Genomic DNA, 24,192 nt, shown 5'->3' with positions numbered 1-24,192 from the left:
CCCCAAATCAAATGTCAACAAACACATACTTTGCTATTACAATTTGGATGTGCAAAGTAATAAAAGGAAACATTGACTTTTAACAGTATATATCAAATGCCTACTATTCTCCAGATTCTGATCCAGGTATACGCAACACAGACTGTGCCCATTTTCAACAAGGTCTGGATCCTGGTAAGGATATTTTGATGGGATAAGAAAGCAGTCAATGAGTTACAGCAAACCAGAAAGGGTGAAGTTATGAAGCAGACTAAGTTAAACTTTGATGCACAACTTTTTTATTTCTCTATTTTTAACTCTCCTTCATGTCAATTTAAAAATTTAAACACTCAATTTTGAGTCTCTAAGAAGAATACTATATTTATTCCATGTTGATTTGTAGAAAAGTGGATCTAATCAATTCCCAAGTCATTTATTGAAAGTTAGGGTCATATTGGAATCCCTGTTCTTCTCTTCAGCCCCATCTTACATCTATCTGCTCTCCTTCAAGTATGTGATACCATAAATTACAAGACCCATAGACCAATTCAAAGAAACCAGTCCCTAGGTCTAATGTTGAATATACAATGGTCATCATCTCTTCCAATCTCCCTACTTTTACTTTCCCTATGACTGCTCAATGAGATGGCTACATTTACCCATAAATAATAAATACTTCTCTAGACATCACTCCACTCAGTTGAATTGCATGCTTCTACCATTCTGAGTGTCACCAATATCTCAGTTCTCACTTTCCCAGACTCTGAGCTCCAGCCCTCGTCCATCCTTCCTAACTGTGCTATAGCCTAGAGAACCTCAATGTTGCCAATCAAATCTCCTCTCTAAGCAGCCTCATCCTCTTAAGCCAACCTTGAGATCCCATTCCTTAGCTTGCAGTCAGTCTGCATCATGGTATCCTTCAAAATATCTCAGCAGGACTGTGGGCTGGAGTCCTCGGTCTTAAGTGGCCGCCCAGCATAGTCAGCACTCCTTTTGTCCCCTTTCAGTGTGAGTGATGAGGTTATATCCCAGCTGCGTTCTTCTCCCATCTCATTCCTCTGGGGGGAGTGAGCTGCTCCCAGTGCGGAAATATCTTACTAAGGGAATCCAGCCTCTTCCCACCATCATCTTCACTGCACGACACTAGCTGACCTGATATAGAGGGAAAGGAACATTAAACTCAGTAGGTAAATATTTGTAAGTACAATTCTTTCTGTCCTTCAGTGTCTGGACTATCATTCTCCAAATACTCTACCAGCAAGTTTACCCCCATTTTTCAGATAAGAAAGAAAGAATTCTCAAAAAAATCAGAAATAAAATTGAGGATACAACGGTCTCACCACTTCAGGCACACAGTATTTAAAAATTCCCAGTCTAAGCCATGTTTTCCCCTTTGACAGGTATTTGTCTATTTTTGCAAAATATCAAAATATTTCAAACTATCATTTCCTTGGGCAATATCTTTCTTTTCCTTTTCAATGTATGTGTGTGTGTGTTGGGGGGAGGGGTTAGATTGCATCCATCTCAAAATAAAGCAACAATTTTTAATATATAGGCTCCACACTTCATTCTTGTTTTATACATGTTTCTGAGCACTTCATAGTTTCACCTTTAAAAGATGCTGGTTCCTCTAGTAGGTGAATATTCCCAAAAGCATTTACTGTTCAAATCACATTTTTCTCTAATACCTTTTTTCTTTTTTTTTTAAACTGATTCTTTGTGAATTTCATATCATGTACCCCCAGTTTCATTCATTTCTTAATCCTTTGACTGTCCTCCACTCTTGTAATCTCTCCACCAAAAATTAAAAAAAATAAAAAAATAAAAAACCTCTGTGGAAGCTGCAGTGGGTCATTGTGTGTCACATAGTATGCCCTTTTGCCCAAACAAGTCATGTGTAAATATTCACTGCAGTGTATCCGTAGTCTGGTTCATGGGCTCTGACTTCTGCAACACCATCAATACGGGACCCTCCCCAAGACTCCTCTTAGACATCCTGCTGTTTCCCTGAGTCCTAGAGGCCACCCAGCTTTGGTTCTGCAATACTGGCCCCTTCAAGAACTCTAGGAGCTCTGAGGTAGGGTAAATATTAGAACGGGCAAGCTCACAGTGCTTCATCTGGGCCTAGGTAGCAGCTGAGTTGGTCAGCCTGCCAGCTCTCCTGTGCTGCTCTGGCAAGGGCCAGCTCACCCATACTTACTCCACCAGAGCCAGCTCTTTTAGGCAAGGGGCAGAGCCCAAGTGTGGTGGCTGTTGAGGGGCAAGGCAGCCCAGCATCGTGCTCATCAACAGGGCCTCAGGTGGCAGTCCAGACCAAGAATATCTTTATGGTCTTTGGTGATAACATGGGCCTCTGACATCAACACAGACCTTGTTTGCGATCAGACTACTGATCAAGGCATAGCCCCAGGAAGCAGCATGGGCCCAGATGTCACCATGACTTCAGGTGGCAGTGCAGGCCCCTCAGATCAGTATGCTCCCTGGAAGCAGCACAGCCCTCAGACATCCACATGGTCTCAGGTAGCAGCCCAAACCACAGACATCCACATGGCCTTTGGTGATAACTCAAGCCATGGACCTAGACACAGATCCCAGTTGCAGCTGGACCACTGATCTAGACATGGCCTTCAGTGGTAGCCTGGTCCAGGATGTCACCATGATCTTGGAATGGCAACACAGGCCACTCAGATTGGCTCTAGGTATCAGCATGCTCCCCAGACAACATGGTCTCAGGCAGCAGCCTAGAGCACAGACATCAGAATGGCCTTTGGTGGCAACATGGGCCATAGACACCAGACATGGCCCTGGAGGCAGCCCAGGCTTTGACACCACCATGGCCTTGGGTGATTTCACAGGTTCCTCATGTCTACCTGTTTCTCGTCACCTTCACATCTCCAGTTTTACTTCTCTCCACAATGCACGAAGCACTTGGCTTAGTTTTCTCTCCCATCTCTCTACCACATACTCCATCTTTCCTCTCTCTATCACATATCGGCTCATTTCTCTATGGGGCTGTAGCAGGTACTTGGATACCTTCCAGTCACCCCTTCCAGGCCATGGGTCCATGGCAGGCCTCCTCTAATATCATTCTATGATTGGGGAAGGGAGGGTTTATTCCTCAATCATCACTGTCTGGATCCCTATATATTTTACATTCTTCGTCTCCATGAAATCTTGCCTTCCTCTCTGCATTATTTTCATCTTCTTCTTTAAACTAGGACCTCACATGTAGCTCAGGGTTTTCCACAAGTACTCAATTCCTTAACAACTCTGAGTGTTAATTATTTAGAAGTAAATGCTTAGGCCACAAGCTTTGGCTCATTCTTTAACTAGCTTATAACTTTTATAATTCATTAATGGGAGCCTATGTCAATCATATAGCTAGGCACTTCTCCTCAGTTTTATTCATCTAACTTCCTCAGAATACTGGGTAAAGTCTCCTGCCTCTGACTCTCTCTCTCAGAGTTCCAATCTCTCTCCTGGAGCTTCCACCTATTACTTCCTGCCTTTTGCTAATAGGCCATCAGCTTTTATTGACAGCATATGCTTCCACACAGAACATAGAAGATTCTCTGTATACCTCACATCTTCTCTCTGTCCTGCAATAAGGTCAGACTGGCATGACACAGCTCAGATGACCTGATCACTGTCCATCCTGGTACCCCAACAAACCAGATGTTTCCATACATAGCCCTATAGTTATTGTCTTATAATCTGTACTCTTAACACACTCTCCACAGACCTGCTGGAGCTAATCTTTATGCTTCATAACACATGCTTTCTGTCATTGAGCAGTAGCTAATATCATTTCTGAGTCTTGACTGAACTTGCCAAGCCTCTTCACTTACGCCCATAAACCTATCAATCTATGTACATTCTGGATGCAGACTGGTTCTGAACCACTTCTTGAGAACTGCCTTTTCTGAAGTCCAGTAAGAGACTCTCTTCATCTGTGTGATAGCACTAAGTGTGTTTGACCTCCTCAGTGAGCCTCCTTTGATCTGCAACTCCAGATTATGTTAGGATTCCCTCCACATGATATAAACTTTTAGGAAATTTCACCTTCTTTGGACTTCCTCTTTCCATAAGACAAAACCAGCATGTCACAGTCTCACTCCATTTCTCAACTCACTCTCAAACAAGAGACACTCATTGATTTGGAAGAGGGGGCTGGTTAAATTAAGCTTTGATATTTTTCCCTTCCTTCCTTCCTTCCTTCCTTCCTTCCTTCCTTCCTTCCTTCCTTCCTTTCTTCCTTTCTCTCTCTCTCTCTCTCTCTCTCTCTCTCTCTCTCTCTCTCTCTTTCTTTCTTTGTTTCTCCTTGTCCCTCTACCCTTCATGTTTGACTTCCAGAAGTATGCATTTTGGTATGCTCTCCACAGTGTGAGAGTTTGTCTCTTGGAGGAAGCATTGTGCAGAAGGTCAATTAAGGGATGAAATGTTAATAAGACCTGGAGGTGACATATCTGGTGTCATGTCATGGAATCCCACTTTTCCTTATCAGTAGTGCTGACTGTTGCTATCTACGTGTTTCTCTTCTGTGTGTTTCTCTGATGCAAAACATGGCAGGGAGAAGAAAATTGTACCTGCTTTCTTTCCACCATCTCTTCTGCAATTTTCCTTGTCCTTAAGTGTAGTATGTTTTGCACAGGTATCCATGGGGACTTGGAGTCACAATTCTGCATATTTATTGGTTGTGGGTTTTCTGTAGTGGTCTCCATTTGTTGCAAAGAAAAGTTTTCTTGATGATGAGTGTACACTCAACTTATCTGTGGGTATAAGAACAAATGTTTATAGACTGTTATTGGGAATTATGCTAGTTTAGTAAACTAATGATTCTTTGCAAATAACCATGACTTTGCAAATATTGATTAGTTAGCTAGGATTCCAGTATCAGGCATTGTATCCTTCTTGTTTTCTAGGTTCTTAGGTCCAATTAGAGAGCTATTGATTACTGCCAAGATGCATATGCTACTACAACACCTGTAGGGATTTAATGCAATGCTGGTCATTGATGTGGTTCATAGACTATAAAGCTGTTTGGGATTGTGGTTATCTCTTTCCTTTGGATGCTTGCATAGGGTTTTCTCATATCATGAATGCCAGCCCTCATGGAGGGGATATTATGTTCAGTACTAGCTCAGTGGCCCTGTTTATGAAGTACACGGTGTCTTTACCAATAGAGACATATTTTCCATCTATGTGATTAACCAAGAGCAACATCAAAAAGTGTTTGTGTGTGTGTGTGTGTGTGTGTGTGTTTTGGGAGTCTCTTAGGTGGCTCTGGGCAACAGTTCAAAAGAGGGCTACTCATGTCTGGCGTTGGACTTTTGTTAGGTGGTCTTTGTTCTTGGGGTCTTTGTTTCTTGATGTCTTCTGTCTAGCCTCCACATTTTTAGGATGTAAGAACCATGTTTCTTTTTATTTTTGAACCCCTATGTCCCCTGCATTAACTTAACAAATAGTTTAGGTAATGGATGAATGACTGAATTAAAATTTGGTGTTACATTGTATTGCTCATTGTACATCTTTATAACAAAACGGCAAATAACAAATGAATGAATGGCATATGATTGCATGTTCCACTTAATTAACTGAGTCATATTAGCTGAATTAACTGAATCTAATCACATTGCCTACTCACTCATAAGTATACCTCACAAGTCTGCTGCCTGTCTACTGTGCCAACCAATGTCAACTACAACCTGCAGCTGTCTCTTAGCTTTGAATATTTTGTTTTCCTTGCCTGACACACTGGGATTCTTCCATGGTGGCCTAGACATGATAAACCCTAACCTTTAGTTTTGACTGACACAAAGAATGGTGTCAAAGAGTTAGTGACAATATCTCTCTAACATTGGTCTTCCCTTGCTGCATTTCTTTTCAGCCTTTACAAGCCAGTTCTTTGCTGTGACTTAAACCAAAATAATGTCTCATTCTTCCTTGCTCATCAGCAACAAACTGTTACAGTCATTTAGAAAGCCAGTGATGTCTACAGAAAAATGAAAAAATGCTTATTCAGGATTGGGCTGGTATTTTGACGAAGGAGGAAAACTCTACTATGAATATGACTTTCCTTGTGGACCTTAGGTGTGTATCTTTAGTACATGGAAGGAAATCACAAGAAAACCCTCAAACATGGCAAGCATGTTCTCATCATGGGGTTATTATTTTCTAATACTAAACACACGGTGCATATTCTTTGTCTATTAGTTCCTGTCCCACAAATTATTTCTTAGCTTCATTGCTTTTCTGTCAGTCATGTATTATAGTTTATGATTGTATAGATCATCTGAAAAGGTTTTATGATTTTGATTGGTCTTATCTGACCAGGACTGGGCTCATATATGCATTGTCAGTCAGAAGCAGACAGATCTGATAACCTTGGTTCACCTTTCATCTCATATATGCATAAAAGAACTGTGCCAGGAACACATTGATGTAACTACTGACCTGTTGAATCCTTTATTCTCCAACAGACTAATCCAGGTTTGGACTCATAGATCAGAGAAATCTACTTCCAAACCAATCCAATCATACAAGAAGAAAAGCAGAAATGCACAAAAACTTTCCAAGCCTTGACTTTTGGTACATTTGCTAGAGTTCAGAAAACTAAAGCAAAGAAATGTCTGTGTTCAAAGTTAAAAGGATAGGGCCACAGTTTAAAGAGTAAAGGGTGTGAGTAACATGCATTCCCATGGGATATCAATGCAACTGAGTTAAGCCTTCCTCTGTTTGCTAACAATACATCCCTTCTAAGAATAGAACTGGAAATTTCCACCCAGCTTAATGCTTTCTGAAAATAACATCATTATCATCACCACCAAGAATATTCTTCATAGAGCACCAAGCACTATAGTAGGACTTACATGAAAGTGTTCATATTTAATCCATATAACTGCCTTAGAAAGTAATATTTGTCAAATTTTGGTGCCTTAATTCCAAACCCCATGGGCATAATGTAAGACTACTCTACTCAATGTGTAAAACCACATTTAAAATTATATCTCCTGCAGGATCACATATCATGATGATAGCCCCTTGTCACATTGTGCTCTTGTCTCCCAGTAAAAACTCTGTTGAAGAGTTTATATACCAAATCCCTTCACACAGCACAAATTATTTGAATGGCCAAAGGGCATGGAGATGTACAAGTATGTGTGAAATTGAGAGGTTCAGTGAAGAGAATAACTCAGGGACCATTTCTCAGTAATGGCTCACAAGTCATCTTGTGCCAAATCCTCAGGCCTTTTGAATCTCAATGTCTCCTCTCAAGTTGTTGCTAGGCAACAACAATAGGACCTGTGTCCAGACATATTTCTCAGTCCTGGGCCCAGTTTTTCCATCCCTGTTTTTCTCAAGGTGCTACATCCAGAAAGGAAAGCTACTATGTAATCATGACTCAAAGCTAACCATATTTAATACTAGTTAGAATGAGGACGTATGTAAGAAATGCCTGGTACTTAATAGGGCCTCACTTAGTGTATACTATTATTCAATATATTCTCCAGCAGAAGGCTTGAAATAAAACATTATTCATTACAGACAATGAAAAGTTTAACCATCTACCAAATAAGTCTCTGAAGTGATCAAGACAGCCTCCAAAAAACTCTTTGTGATTCTGTGATCATATCAACAAGATGTGTAATATAGTATAGTATTTTATGTTATTTCTTTTGTCTGATATGTCCCAAGTCCTCCCAGAAGTGTCCCAGGCAACAATCTAAGCCAATATTAACAAATATTCCCCATTAACATGCAGATGGCAAGTATTTTAGGGTGCTTCAGTTGTACAGCCTATGTTGCAACTCTGTCAGTTTTGCACAAATACAACATAAGAAAATACATAAATGAATTGCTGGGTTGTATTTCATAAAACTTTATTTATGAAGCAGATTGTAGGCCAGAGTTGGGGCTTGCAATTTCTTACAACAGATCTACCTTTCCAGAAACTCTATGAAAGTTTGAGGTGCCTTTCTTTGAAGAAGTTTGGTTTCTGGGCAGTAAGGTATAAGGGAACCTGACACAGAAATTCAATCCTTCCTTCTCCTTAATCCTCTGCAGTTGGAATATGTCCAGCTTGGCTGAGAATTGGTGCTAGCCAGTAGACTTGACTTAAAATAAGTTACTTCTATTGGCAAAACTGACTCTCCCAGATGTACTGGTTCACCAAGAAAATCTATTTGCCTTCTGAGGAAAGCTCAATGTTTTCTGCCACTTCTAGCTAAGTATGTCTAAAGTTCTTGGTGCGCTAAAAGAAAGAAGAATCAGGACAAACATACTTGAAAAACAGTAGACCCACTTCAGGTAGACATAGGGCCTGGCCCAGATGGTTTTTAATGATTGAGGGTGAGTTTTTCCACCCAGGAAACAAGTGAATCTGCTGTTTCCCTGAGTGTCGTTTGTGTTTCCATCCGTATCAGAACGATCAAACTTGCGTTTCCAAATTAGACTGTCTAGATCTTCACCAGAAAAGTAACCTCTAAAGGCTAATGACAGCAGCTAATTTCAAATGGACTGAGATCCAAGTGTAGGGAGTAGTGGGTGGGTGGGTCTTTAAAAATGGGAAATGCTTTAAGACTCCTGAACAAGAGAGATTATCCAGAGCACAGCTCCCACTGGGACCCTGGGGAGATGATGACTTGTGCTCCTAGCTCTTTGCTCTAGAGGAAACGTAGCGAACGATGACATGGAATTCATTAGAACTGTGCAGAGCTTCAGAAAAGGTAAACAGCCTCACCTATACCTCAACTTGGAGAGATGATGTATTGGCTTAGACCCATGTTATTTAACAATCTGTAAAGGGAAAATATCAGAACTCCACACCCTTTTCCCCAGGCTAAAATATGAATTTGGAATGCTCCCCACATGCCTTTCCAGGGAGGTGGCTACAGCTGATGGGAAACCTCCTGCCTGCAGCAACAGGCCTGCAAGCTGAATCATCACATCATGAAACTTGCACAGTTCATCTAGGCTCAGCTGAGTAGCTGAGAGAAAACTCTCTCTCTCTCTCTCTCTCTCTCTCTCTCTCTCTCTCTTTCTCTCTCTCTCTCTCTCTGTGTGTGTGTGTAAGATATGAGTAGACTATGTATGTGTCTAGAATCTTAGTTGTGTAACTATGTTGTGAGTGCTATGTTTGCATATTGTATATATGTGTGGAAGTATGCCTAGTGGTTGTGATTCATGTATATGTGTACTGAATGGTGTTTGTTCATATGTGTATGCTGTGTATGATATATGTGGTGCTTTGTTCTGTAGTGTGTGCATGTGTGTGTTCAGTAGGTACACAATGTATAGTGTTCATGGAAAATGTGGTGTGGTGAAAGTAGTATGTTGTGGGAGGTGTATGTGTATATAAGTTGTGTATGTAAGTGGTAAGAGGCAGTGGCATTAATGTATACGTGCATATGTTGAGAGAGGGGAGTGTGAAGGGAGTCATGAGGCAAGAACGTTAGAATCTGTAAATCTAATAGTGCCTACGAGGTGCCAGCCTCAGACTAAGTGCTGAAAATGGAGAATTGTTCCCAAGATCAGGGTGCAACTGTTCACTTTCTCTGCATCACTTCCATACCAACTTCTCTGAAATAGGCATTGTGATTATTCTGATTTTAAAGCCACAGAAGACTAAGGCTAAGGTGGCTTACCTATGGAGCCATGTAATAGAAATGTTAAAAAAAAATGAACTCAGTCAGCCCAACTCCATGGCCCATTCAATTAAAGCATTATAACCACAGCTAATAACGTCTGTTTGGAGGTTTACATGCATCATGAGGCCTACATAGATCATCATGTATGCTGTGTTAAAGTCTGAATTGCCAAGTCAAGTCAGTGAATAGTAGAAGCTTGAACCTTGAACACATTTGCTCCAAGATGCATGCTTTAAGCATTCTGGGACTTTGTTTCTAAGTGACAGACAAACGTGGAACAAGTGACAAGAGACATGATAAGTACATGAGGGTTAGCACAAGAGAATGTTAGCCTTCTCAGGGAGGCAGGGAAATCACCATTACTGTTTGCACATCTGGGAGTGTGACTCTGGGAGAAATAACAAGGTCAGTATCCTGGTTTCCAGACAAAGTGAGAATCTGTGGTTATCAGCTCATACCTGTGTGATTTGTCCTAGTTTGAGTAGAAAACAGTGAGCTTGTCCTTTTACCTCTTTTTTGATTATAAACTCCTTTGATGGGATGTGAAAGGCCTCCACCAGTCATGTCAACAGCCTCTTGAAGTGTCTTTTTTCCCAAAGCTAAAGAATGGTTGATGTTAGACAAGTCATACAGAGAACAGTGCAAAATCAAAGGAGGCCTGTGTGTGCAAACCACTTTTTTTTTTTCCAGAAAGCAAGTCACTGGGACATTAGCTACAGCCTTTTGTCATTCATGTGGTGCTGTGTTAGGCAATCCTGTTTCAAGTCTTCCCAAAATAACTGAAGAACATTAGATTAACCTGTGATGATCACCAGGCATTAGATCTGGGCAGCTTCACTTGCCTCTCAGGTTTTTGAACGTTAATGACTGTAACCAGGAAGCTATGGTTTGCTGAGCTGAGTTTATTATGAAAAATAAAATAGAGAGAACAAAAATGTATAAATGAAAATAACAAAAATTTAAGTAATATGTATAGAAACTACAGAGGAAGGCAGTCAGCAGACATTGTTCTGTGTATGTGTGTGTATGCTTGTGTGCATATATCTTCAACCACATCCAAGTATGAATTCCAAGGGCTTGGAGACTATTACCTGCCCAGGCAGGTCACTCCTAAACCTTAGATGTGTAGGAAGTTTCAGTCCATTTTCATCATTTGTCCTAGTTATGATTTCTGAAGTCATTCAGAGTCAATTCTGAGCAACTTTTCATGACTTCAAAACCTTCTTGGAAGAAAGACTTGAAAAGCAAACACATATGCAAGTAAAATAAAGACATGAACTCTCCTTCACATAAAAAGCACATTGGTTATTTGAAGATGACTAATAAATCCCTCTAATCCTTTCTTCTGCATCTGGTTGAAACAGCACTCCTACCTGGCTCCGATCCCCAGGCCAAAAGCATCCTGACTCTCCCAGATACACGTGGGCAAGCATGTGCAGAGCCAACTAGCAGGTTCAGCCATTCTTCCTTAACACTCAGTGACTGATGGCGACCTTAGGGAAAAGGTGATATGCTTGGGAAAAAGTTCCATCTCACCAATAGCCAATCAGCACTATGTCCTCATTGCTACCTTTGCTATCCTTATCTAGCCTGGAGCTATGCACCACTGTGCACTTCTTCAGTCAGCCTGTGTGTGTTGCTTGAGTCTTGAGTGTGTTCTTGTCCTAAAACTTCCTAGAGATTGGGTTCATTTTCACCAAACTGGCTTAATCTTAAACTGAAGTCTTGCACTCAGGTTCCCATGCCCCTAGTTAGTCTAAGAAAGTCAGTCTTTACTTGAATCTATTAAAAACTTATAAGGAATGCATAAGACATGGGCAGACTGAAGTGATGGAGAGGTAGGGGCTATTGTTTGTTTTGTTTTCGGAATTGTGTACCAACTGAAATTTACTATTTTCTACTCCTTCTTGACCCAAGTTTCTCTTCCAGAGCATTCTGAAGGAATCCCTGTGTTCTTTGCTGAAATTGCCACTCACAGTATTGGGCAGATACTTAGCTTGTAGAGTACCCATATCAACAAAAAAGGGTTAATTTGACCTCACTCCTTATAATTATGCAACCCTGTTCCAGCTCTGGGTGATTCCTTCACAAGGTGCTATGAAATACATAGCTGAGCATCATTGAGGTCTTTTCTTGGGACATTCACAACAAATTTAAATATCAATTGTAACATTGTCTTTTCCTTAAAACAAGATGAGTTGTGCCCCCTTCTGGGACTATTCTCTCCAATTTTAAGTACTTAGGATAAGCCTGAAACTTTCAGGTGCTTTCAAATCTTGTCCTTCAAGTAGCTGGCTCTGGATGGTGACCATGTACATGCAAACTCATTGTGGGTAGTCCCCTCAGCTATAAAGTGGCTAGTACGGCTTGCCTTCTAGCTTGTCCTGAGCATGAAACTCAAACAGCCAGCACTGAGCCTGAGATATCATTCTGGTTAGTTCCCTCAGCTTTGTGCCTGTGCATATGTCTGTGTTCATGGATGCATATGTACATGTGGTGTATTTGGAGGCCATAGGCATCTTCCTTAATGCTGGCTCCACCATAGTTTTTGAGATATGGTCTCTCACTAATGCCCATGTGTTTGCTCTAGGTTCTCGACAGTGAATCTGAGCCATCTACAAGGACTGGAATTAGAGACATGTTCTTCTGATCTTAGCTTTTTAGCATGAGTATAAGGAATCTAAATTCATGTTTTTATGTTTATGTAGCAAACACTTTACTAACTAAAGCATTTCCCTGCTTATCTTTAAAAAAAAAAAATGGCTCTTAATTTGTGAGGTTACCTCCTGAAGATGACTTCTCTTCTGCCTCTTGAGGTCAATACTTTTGCATTTTGAACCCTGTGCTTCTAAAATATATCTTGAAAGATGATCGACCATTCTTTTTGAGAGTCCTGTGTTTCAGTACATTCATGAGACCTAAACCACCATATTTCATCCATTAACATTAACTAATGTGTCTCCTGCTCTAAGTAAAGAGGCTCTTCATAATTCTCATGACAGAAGCTTCTCAGCAGTCCTCCTCTGTGTCTCATGCTCTCTGTGTTCTGGATGTTTGTCAGCAACCTTGGAGCACTCCACTTGTGTTTATTGGAGAGGTAGGATGCCCAGGCATGTGCTCAGTGCTAAGTGTGTACAGGTGAGTACAAAGACAGTGCTCCCACAGCCACCCAGCTAATAGTCAGCACTTGTTTTGTACAGCTGAAGCTGGGATCAAAATGTGTCTCAAACATTAGACTGAGCATATCTCACAAAGGAATCAGGATTCTAACCTAGGTATCTTTCATATCACATGATGATGTCACAAAGGGTGTTTTCAAGACTCTGGCCAGCCACGTTGTAATGTGATGAATGAGGCTGTGAAGGAGCCCATGTCTCCACCTCTTCCTACATCAGTAGTCTCTATTCACGTGATTATCAGTTAATCCTTATTAAACTGTTACTGGATAGGTTACTTAGGGTATAAGTGATAACAATTAGTGTGTGAATCACTCCTGCTGGGACTGGAGTAAGAGGCTTATTCAGATCTATCCCAAAGGGAGTGAGAAATGATGTAAGTGTTGTCCTTCCTCTTATGTCTTTCCTCTTGGCACTTAAGAGTCGGTTCCAATTTAGCCTTTGTAGAGCTCTCAAGGGTAATATTTCAGTTCAGTGTATGGATCCCTTGGCCAAGGATGTACAGATTTTGCTTCATGGATGCACTGCTGCCATTATTCCTCAATAGTTACAAAGAGATTTCATGAGCAGATGGTAGAACCCAGCTATTGGCTCCCTTCTCCCACCAGCTAAGTGCGTTTCTATGGAGCAATCTCTGCACCATTCCCTTACCTATTAAAAATAGGCACTGAACAATCAATCACATTGGAAATAGGGCCTTCTCTAAAACCCACATCCCTATGAGTTCCACAGAATCAAAGAAAGAACTTGTAGAGGTGCTTCCTCTGTGGAACCTGAGCCGTCACATGCTTCCTTTAGATCTTTTTCATTCAAGTAGTTTCTCTTCTTGGGGAAAATATTGATCTGGAGGTGTGGCAGTAGACTGACATCCTGTTTGTGCCATGTGTCCACCGGGTACATTAGAGAAAGCTGTGCACCACTCTGACTCCCTCTTATTTCCTTTGTAAATTGGACATAATATACTCTACAGGTAGGGTCAGTTTTAGAATCAGTGTAAGACTAAAGTATTGGCCTGGTATGAAAATGGTCTGGAAGACTGACCTTGAACTTGGCCTTAGTTTCTATTCCTGTGATAAAATATCAGGACCAAAAGCAACTTGGGAAGAAAAGGTTTTTTACATCTTACAAGTCTTAGGTCACATTCCATCACTGAGGAAGGTCAGGGCTGCAACTCAAGGTGAGACCTGGAAGTAGGAATTGAAGCAGAGACCATGGAGGAGTAGCACTTACTGGCTTGCTACTGATGGCTTTCTTTACAACTTAAGACCACCTGCACACAGTTGGCATTGTCCCCAGTGGGTGGATGGGCCCTACTATATCAATCACAAATGAGGAAAATGTCCTACAATTTGCCTAGAGGCCAATCTGTTAGTGGCATTTTTTATTTTTTTACCTGAGGTTCATCTTCCCTGGTATCTCTGCATTGTGTCAGGTTTGCAAAAACCAAACAACAACAACTGCAACAACAAAACAACTGGAACAGACATGAAATTAGCAAGAAGAACAATGAAGCTACTTAAATGGCTTGCATTTTCTGAGGCAATTTGAGTGGAAAATCTGAACTGCCTGTGTAAGATGTGGAACTTAAGCCCTCTTATTCTATCACAATAGTATAGTCATTATTTCCAGAGTTACTGAGATAGTTCAACATAATTCTATATGGTGAGGTCCTAGCATGTTCTCTAGGAACTAAAATAAGAGATTATCTTTAAGTATGAGTCTACATTAAGCCAAGATGCCAGTGAGTACACAGAACTTGATTAATTTTTCTTACAGTATATTTTATTGCTCTATATTCTGTAGAGCAGTAGCTAAAGAAACATACAAGCACTCTCTGAGAGTACTTAGTCTTGAGACCTAAGATGGTAGAGAGGATGCAACATTCTGGTTGTCAGCTCTGTGACTCAGGCCATTACTTCTTAAAGCACGACATTTGCAGAGCTAGGGAGTCAGGCTTGGAGGGTCAAGCTTCATTAGGTCAATTCATCTGTAGCAGAATTCATGCCTGCTACAGAAGGATGTCTTAATAAATGACTAACAAATAGATATGTAAAGTAAGGAATTAATGGGTAAATGAGCAAAGGAATAAGATGTTTTTTAAGCTCATCCCTGTAAGTTCCATACTCTCTCTCCCCAAAGTGAATCATTGCACGCATATTATACTCAGGGTGGTTAGTCATAGGAGAGGACTCAAAAATGTTGAAGCTTTAAAATTGAATCCTCACTTTCTTTCTTAAGAACATCAAACACATCTACACAGGGTAAATTTCCTGAACAGAACACCAGTGGCTCATGCTCTAATATCAACAATCGAAAAATGGGGCCTCATAAAATGGAAAAGCTTTTGTAAGGCAAAGGATACTCACAGTAGGATAAACAGCAACCCACAGATTGGAAAGAGATCTTTACCCAACCCTACATCTGATAGAGGGCTAGTATCCAAAATATACAAAGAACTCAAGAAGTTAGACTCCAGAGAACCAAATAACCCTCTTTTTAAAAATGGGGAACAGAGCTAAAAGAATTCTCAACTGAGGAATCTTGAATGGCTGAGAAGCACTTAAAGAAATGTTCAACATCCTTAGTCATCAGGGAAATGCAAATTAAAATAACCCTGAGACTCCACCTCAAACCAACTAGAATAGCTAAGAACAAAAAAAAAAAAAAAAAAAAAAAAAAAAAAAAAAAGCCGGTGACAGCAGATGCTGGCAAGGATGTGGAGAAAGAGAAACACTCCCCTATTGCTGGTGGGACTGCAAGCTGGTAAAACTGCTTTGCAAATCAATCTGGCAGTTCCTCAGAAAACTGGAAATAGTTCTACCTGAAGACCCAGCTATACCACTACAGGGCATATAACCAAAAGATGCTCCAACATATAACAAGAACACATGCACCACTATGTTTATAACAGCTGTATTTATAACAACCAGAAGCTAGAAACAACCTGCTGTCCCTCAGCAAAAGAATGGATACAGAAAATGTGATACATTTACACAATGGAGTGCTACTCAGCTATTAAAAACAATGACTTCATGAAATTTGCAGGCAAATAGATGGAACTAGAAAATTTCATCCTGAGTGAGGTAACCCAGGCACAAAAGATCAGACATGGTATCTACTCACTGATAAATGGGTATTAGACCAAAAGCTCAGAATACCCATGATACAACCCACAAACCATATGGAGCATAAGAAGAAGGAAGACCAAAGTGTGGATGCTTCAGTCATTCATAGAAGGGGTAACAAAATAATCACAGGAGATGGAGGGAGGGAGGAACCTGGGAGGGAGAGGAGAGGGGGAGGGAAATATGAAGGGCAGGATCATATGTTAGAAGGGACAGAAGTACAGAGGGACAGGAAATTGAATAGCAATGTGTAGCGATGGGGGATGGGGAACTGGGGAGTAGCCACTATAAAGTCCCAGGTGCCAGGGAAGTGGGAGGCTCCCAGGACCCAACAGGGATGATTTTAGCCAAAATATGACGCAAAGGGGAGATGGAACCTGTAGAGACCACCTCCAGTAGATAGGCACAGACCCCAGTTGAGGAATGGGATCACCCACCCATCTCAAAAGACTTAACCCAGAAATGTTCCAGTCCAAAGAAAAGACAGAGACAGAGCCTGAAGGAAAGGCCATCCAGATACGGTCCCACCTAGGAATCTATGCCATCTGCAGACACCAAACCCCGACACTATTGCTGATGCCAAGAATTTCTTGCTGACAGGAGTTTGATATGGCTGTTCCCTAAGAAGTTCTACCAGCACTGACCAATACAGATACAGATACTCACAGCTAACCATTGGACTGAGCCCAGGGACCCCAATGGAAGTGTTAGAGGACGGACTGAAGGAGCTGCAGGGGATTACATCCCCATAAGAAGAACAGTATCAACTAACTGGACCACTCTTTGCTTGCTCCGAGACACTAAACCACAAACCAAAAAGTATATATACGTAGAGGAATCCATTGCTCCAGATACATATGTAGCAGACAGTGGCCTTATTTGACATCAGTAGGAGGGGAGACCTTTGGTCCTGTGGAGGCTTGATGCCCCAGGGAAGGGGAATGCTAGAATGGTGAGGTGGGAGTGACAGTGAAAGGAGAAGCACCCTCAGAGAGGCAAAGGGGAGGGAGGAAAGTGGGGAATGGCATGAGGGTTTGTAAAGGGGGTAACTGGGAAGGGAGGATATCATTTGAAAGGTAAACGAATAAAATGATTAATAAAACATAAAAACTAAAATTGAATCCTGGGATAGACTTATCATGGGCTTTAGAAGAGAACCTACCCCTATTATTCTGTAATGGATATGGTGCTAAACTGACTCCTCATGATTTATTATTATAATCACAATTAGTCCATCTCTCAACCCTTAAAAGAAAAAAATTCTATTTGCTCAAGATGCTGATCAATATGAAGACCCACAACTGGTCAAAATGTCAAGAATAAGAAACTTCAAAATGGTCCACCTCTAATGGAACATCTATGTTACACCTCCCCTCCCAAGAATCAGAAACTACCTGGGAGGAAGGAGTAGAAAGATTCTAAGACCCAAAGGTGGTAGAGGCCTACAAGAAAATCATGTTTCTAGTCCCAACAAGGAAGCTACACATATAAACTTGGAGTGCTTGAGAGAATGTGCCCAAAACCTGTGCAAGATCATGCCAGAAAAAAAATCCCATCATGAAGAGAGGAGCTGGACACAAAATTTCACCCCTAGTTGAGGAGATATTGCCTATTGATAGCTTTTGAGAGAGCAAAAGTTGGTTTTCTTACCAGTGTGTGGCCTTAATAAGTTTATCATGTTCCAGTGGACGGCCATATACTTAAAAGTATATGAGTAGCACAAATTGGGCCTGATACTTTTGTTTGTTTGTTTTTATTTTTTATTTTTTTAAGAAACAGAAAAAGAGGACACTAAGTTTAGTTATGTAGTTAAAGGGGTTGTGTGTGGGAGGAGTTGAAATAGGGAGGAAATATAATGTACAGGGTAAAATTAACAAAGAACTGAGATGAGGGGGGATATTCTTTTCCTTCTAGTCCTGGCAAGCTCTACTCATAAATTTAGTAAAGGAGACAAAACAAAAATCATCCTGCCGCATATAAGAATTGTGAGAGGTGTCCCTCAAACCCACTTGTCTCTTCTGCTTCCACATCAGATCACTGATTTCTCAGTGGGACTCTCATGCTAATGCTAAAATTTGTAATTTCCTGCCTCCAGTGAGACTAGCTGTGGTGAATTCACCCACTTAAAAGTGTTCAGTCTGTTGAGGTTAGAATACTATACTGGGCTCTTCACGGAGTTGTTCTCGATGGTTACTCTAAATGATGAGATGTAAGCCATTGATTTAATAAAAAAAAATATTGGTAACTTTTCCTAAAAATTATTTTAACCACGTGAGTCTGTTCTTGTCTTCCTTCTTCTTTTCAAGTGCTAGCTGGTTAACCATTTGGGGCACAAAATAAAGTTAGGAATGGAAGTAATAAAACAGTAACTGACTATTTAGAATCTAAGAGAAAATAAACTTCAATATCAATGACAACAGAATGGAATATGGTTAAGAGGTAAAGTACTTGCCAATATGCACAAGGCCTTGGGTTGAAACTTTAGTATTCCTTTTACCCAAACCCCAAAACTACTAATTAAATACAACAGAAACCCAGGTTTTACACATTCTGGAACTAACACAGAATTGAAAGGCAAGGTTCAGAAGCTTCTAGAAATGCTTTTCAAGCAGCATATTGCAGAAACAGATGAGCACTGATACTAGAAGTCAGGAAAATCAAATTGAGCTGCTGTCCAGCTTCTCCAGCTGATTAGTCTGTTGACAGTCAACTCCACTTCCCTTGCTGGGTGGCACATTGCTTTCAATGTGGACCATAGATTAACATACCATCTGCAAATTTGCTGTCTCTAAAGTATTGACTCTGCCCTCAACGTTAGATACAGCACCAAAGGGAAAACTCAAAAAGAATCTTCCAGAAGCTTCAAAAGGAGTTCTTTCAGGAATGTTCAGACATGTCTTGAGGGGTTCAGAGCCATCTGGATGAGGGCTCAACCTCTCCTAAGTGGATCCTTTGAAGGTGCAAACAATTCTGTGTAAAGCCCACTATGTCATACTAACCTCATCAGATTGGCCACTTTTAAGTGGGTGAGTTCAATGGTATGTGGGTTGTATAATATGTAAATTAGATTTTTACTGAAGTCTAATGTTTAATCTCATTGATTTATCTCGCACATACTTTTGCACAGAGATAACTGCTGAGAAGCTCGGAGGACTATTTGTATCCCTGCAGGTTTACAGTTAAGTTGGAGGAATAAAAAAGCATGATGAACCCAGTCCCTTCCTGCTTATGAGACAATGACCTCCTGAGGCCTACCACATAAGCCTGTTTTCTTCATTCCTCATAGGATCTGGGGAACTGGGTTGAGCCTTCCTTCCTATCTTTCTTTTTAAAGGAATATTAAAAGTGGAAGAGTTTTTAAGAGATGGTAATCTCTTTATCACTGGCCTGTCTTCCTTTGGGTGTGTCAATGAATCTCGTACACTGACACAATCCCTACAAGTCCTCAATAAGTCCGATTCCTTGAGATAACTCCCTACTGCCATGTCCAAGGAAACCATAAAGATCCACAACACACGGAGGCAGCCAAAGTTACTGATAATGAAAGAATCGTGCTGATAAACGGAAGAGGAGAGTCCAGTTTTCTAAAAGAAGTGTACCTCTCTCAACTAAAAGTATACACAGTCCTACACATGTTTGCTTATTATTTAGACAGCTGTACATAAAACTGCCCTTTCCTTTTCAAAGCTGCTACCTTTCCCCCATAAACTTGTCCTCTTTGAAATGATTTATCAAGATGAATTCTGTGACAATCACTGAGGAGACTACAAGAAAGGGCACTACCACTGTCCCTACTCCTACAGAGATTTGCTTACTGGATGTTTGCTAACACAGAATCTAAATTTTGCAAATATTACTTTGTGCATGCAGTATAATCTAGACCTACATATATGTATGTGTTCCATTAAATAAGGATGGATCATGCACAGAAAATGCCAAAACCAGATTGGGCAAACCAGATTGATTTTGGTTTTCAGCCAATCTTATGCCTTGTTGGGAGAATCCCTAATATTTGAATCAGTCAAAGAGATCAAAATGCTAAGGGGGAAAACTACTTTTTTGTGTAACTGGAGTAGAACGGGAGACACTCAAAGTGAAAAGTTCTAATTTTTAGTATCTACCTGACCCCACCACTACCAAAGTATTAGTTTTCTTTAATTATCCAGCAGCATGAAAAGAAAGCCCAAAAGTCCAAAAGCAATATTAAAGAACTTGGGACCAGGTACCTTGTCCAAAGATGCTGGCAGAGTCATCCTTTAAAATAGTTGCCATTCATAAAAAACTAGATAGGAAGAGAAAGTATCTTGCTACTGACTCAAACAGAAAAGGCTGAAGGAAGCTATTTCTAATACAAAACAATCATGTATATATTATATTATTTGGATTATATTCTACTGTGAGTAAAAAGAAAAATCTTGCTTAAATGAAGTTCTAATTTTTCTTGTTTAAGCAAACTTGAGCCAGGTGTTTAAATAATGACACAGCAGCTGCACATCCTCAACAATGAGAATTCTTTTCTTCCTTTTAAAGAAACATTTTCATCCCAATTCTATAGGGTAGAAGACCAAGATCAGAATGATGGATTATTCACTGTCTGGTGAGGACTAGCTTCCAGGACCAGAAATGTACTTTAGGATGGAGAATAGGTAGAGAAAACTTAGTTCATCTTTCATAAGTACGCCGATAGCATCCATGCAGACTCTGTGATAGTCACTTCATCACCTTTCAGAGGGCCCTCTTCTTGCTGTAACATTGAGGTCTATTACTTCAATACGTACATTTGGAGAGGAAATAAGCATTCATGTACAGCAGGGAAAGAATGACATTGTTGCCATAAGACTTGGAGGCACCTGAGTCATGTCTATGCCATTATCCTTCCCACCGTGTACTGAAGGGTGGGAAACTCATAAAATAACTTTCCATAGGTCCCTTCACAGTAAGGGACCTGTTCTTCTACTTGCAAATTGCATTGTTCCCTGACTTATTCCAAGAAGATTTAGCTCAGTGTTCATGCTCTCAAATGTTTTACAGATAGGCTTTGATTACAAGAAGCCTAGAGGTCTTGGAAAGAAAAAAAAAATCTTCCTCTCTGACCTTGGGTTTCTTGAGTTGTAAAATGAGAATATATTTACCATATGTCTCAATTGGAATGTCTCTGATTTACTAAAACCTAAGTGATTTGGGCAAATTATGAAAAGAATTTTATCAGTCTCTAGGCCCTAAATACATCAACAACTATCTGTAAAATCTGAAGGTCTCAGTAATATTTGTATGATCAGGGCAAGATGAATTCCCATGGGTTACAAAGCCAACCAGAAAGTACAAGGTTCACTAACCTTCAAGATCAGTGTAAGTTACTCTCAATTAGTCAGCTCGCTTATAAATCAGACAGGGTTACATTAGACCTTAGTTTTCCAAAATACGTGTTCTATCATGAGAAGGGTAACATTGTGTGATAATTGACCTGTAACCGATCCTCATGGGAGCCCTCTGGGGAAGAAAAGGACAAGGAAAGTACTTTTATCATTTCTTGTATACCTTCTACAAATAGAAATCCTAAATGAGCTAGAATAAAATTCATGGATCAGTATGCATACCCCAACTCCTTGGGTTTTCTGACAACTGAAGTGATAAGTTTTAAAGTTTTCATTTTTGGCTCATCTATTATTTAGAGGTAAAGATATTTAAACCTTGAACTAAATGTTCCATTCATATTCAACATATAAGACCTTACTCTTCAACATCACCGTCCAAACGGAAATTAACACCTATTACATAAGGTTCTGCAAGATTTTGGCTATTGCAGTTTGGGGGCTAATAATTGTGATTTGGTAATTAGATCAACAGAGTGCTACGCCCTACTCTGAAATGAGCAGGCATGTAGCCTTGAACAGGTAATTTAATATCTGCATGTTTCAGCTTTCTCCTCTGTAACAGTGGGAGAGAATCTGATGCTTATCTTTTTGAAATGGTATTAAATATAAGAAATCCTAACATAAGGATGCTTGGTAAATTTAACCTTAAAATACAAAAAGATAACTTTGATTCTATATTCTCACTAAGCTTCCTCTTGGGATGTATTGCTAGCTCTGTTCCTAAATCCTTGCTATGTTGCTAAACTATAGTTCTTAAGCACCCTGTTAACAGGATCCTAAGAGACACTTTCAACAGTGATACTTCTGATTGTTATTTTTCTACCTTGATCTGCCACATCATCTTTTATTAGTCAGTTTTGCACTTTTGTGATAAAATGCCTGAACAGAATAGCATAAGGAAGAAGAGACTTATTTTGACTTAACCTTCCAGTGTTTTGTGATATCATAGTAATGAAGGTTTGGCAGAAGTCTGCAGGTCACATCTGTTGGCCAGGAAGAAAACAGACACACAGACTGATAGATAGATGAATAGACAGACAGACAATAGCAGACACACACACACACACACACACACACATACAAACACACACACACACACACACACACAGAGAGAGAGAGAGAGAGAGAGAGAGAGAGAGAAATAGAGAGAATAGATAATAGATGATAGATAAATGATTGAATGAAAGAAAGATAGATAGATAGATAGATAGATAGATAGATGACAGATAGATAGATGATAGATAAAGAGAGAGATGATGATGATGAATGGACAAAAAGAATGGCAAATGGATGAAAGAGTTGTATTAGCAGGATTGTTCTTCCTATGCCACTCCCACCTTTGTGATAGCACTACCCTCATTCAGGGTAGGTGTGTACCACTTAATTAATCTTTTCTAAAAAGACCTGAACCAACAATCCCAGAGGTGGGCTTTATTAATCACCTAACAGCTTCTCATTCCAATTAAGCTGTCCACCCTATGACTATCCCATAAGCATGCTTAATTATTTCTGTGACTACTTACATTGGGGGAAGTCTAAGTCTCATTTGCCATTCATCCCTTTATGTAAACTAGCCATACTATTTTTATAAAGACTTCTGATCCTTCTCTTCCTCCTTCCTTTTTTTCCTCTTGTTCCTTCCTTGTTTTTTCCTAAGACATTTACACCTTCATTGTCTACAGAAGACACGATCTTTACTTTCCTACCAACCAAATTCCTTTATCCATATTCTTCCCTGTCTCTTGGTATCTACTTTTAAATTTCTTCATTTCTTCCATTTTTTTTTTTTACTGATTCCTTATTCTTCAATGACTCCAGGAGCCTCCATTCAGAAACAAGAAAGCTTTTAAATATTCCACCCCCTTCTCGATTTACTTACCAACCAAAGGCAATGTGGCTTAACTCCTTGGCTAAATGGCTGTGCCCAAGATCATCATCAGACACCTCAGTGACAAATTCTATATTATTTTACACAGTCTTCAGGCTGCTTATCTGACCTTGTTGTGTTCACGTTTGATGCCTTCACCAGCTTGAACTGTCCCTCTGACCTTGTCATTGTATACTTTGCAACATTTTCAACCGTTTCTTCTCACATTCCTTCCTGGATTCATGCCTCTGACCCCATAGAGAAACACTTCCCAAGGGTCCCTACTCCCACCTGCCATCTATTGCCTGCTCATCTATGTCATGACTACACTGATATTGAAGTAACATTTCCTTCCCTCTGAACAGGTGACAGACTTAAGCTTCCAGCCATTTCAAGACTCCTCTACATAGATGCACACCCAAACATACATCTCAAAAGCAATGTATGCCTTTCATAAGGTTTTGCTGTCTGTCTGCAGAGTCCCCTGAATGGTCATTTCTGCAGAGTTGGCATTTTCCCTGCCATAATCCATTGTGACCACTGTAACTAGAGGTATTCTTTGTAGATTTAGATATAATCATGTCAACCTTCCATCCAAGAAACATTTATCAAAATCCTTGCATGAAGAAAAATATGCTTTGAATCTTTACTAATGTAATACTCATGCACCTCTAGGATTTGAATTCAATTTATTTCATCTTCTTCATTCATTTCCCCACCCTGTCAGTCAATAAATATTCATAGAGGATGTCTGTGAACCATGCCCTGCACTAAGGTTCAGTGGCAATACAGAGCTTCTATTTTATGGGCATTTCTCTCTCACATTCTACACAAGCTGTGTAAGTCTCCTTTTGCTGGCTATAGAGTTGTATTTTTCAAGATGGTTTGTGATTGTTTATTTTGCATGGAATTTTATTTTTTGGCTTTATTCTCTCCCGAAAGCAATTTTCCTTCCGGAATACCAATAATGAACAGAAACAAAGCCTTAGCAGGGAAAATTCATCAAAATCTATTCTGCAGCCC

General features: G+C 40.1%; 1 long non-coding RNA gene across 2 annotated transcripts in view; it reads right to left on the bottom strand.

Moving 5' to 3' along the window:
- Window positions 1–261: 261 nt before the first annotated feature.
- LOC143434090 (uncharacterized) overlaps window positions 262–24,192 on the bottom strand; it is a 172,025-nt gene continuing 148,094 nt past the window's right edge. For both annotated transcript variants that reach the window (XR_013103298.1, XR_013103297.1), the window contains 2 exons: window positions 4,566–4,748; window positions 262–1,131 (listed from right to left, as the gene is read on the bottom strand). This is a non-coding gene — a long non-coding RNA (uncharacterized LOC143434090). The remainder of the gene's footprint in view (window positions 1,132–4,565; window positions 4,749–24,192) is intronic.

The sequence above is a fragment of the Arvicanthis niloticus genome, chromosome 13, assembly GCF_011762505.2.
Source record: "Arvicanthis niloticus isolate mArvNil1 chromosome 13, mArvNil1.pat.X, whole genome shotgun sequence".
Classification (NCBI taxonomy): Eukaryota; Metazoa; Chordata; class Mammalia; order Rodentia; family Muridae; genus Arvicanthis; species Arvicanthis niloticus.
This window is presented reverse-complemented; position numbering and strand designations above follow the sequence as displayed.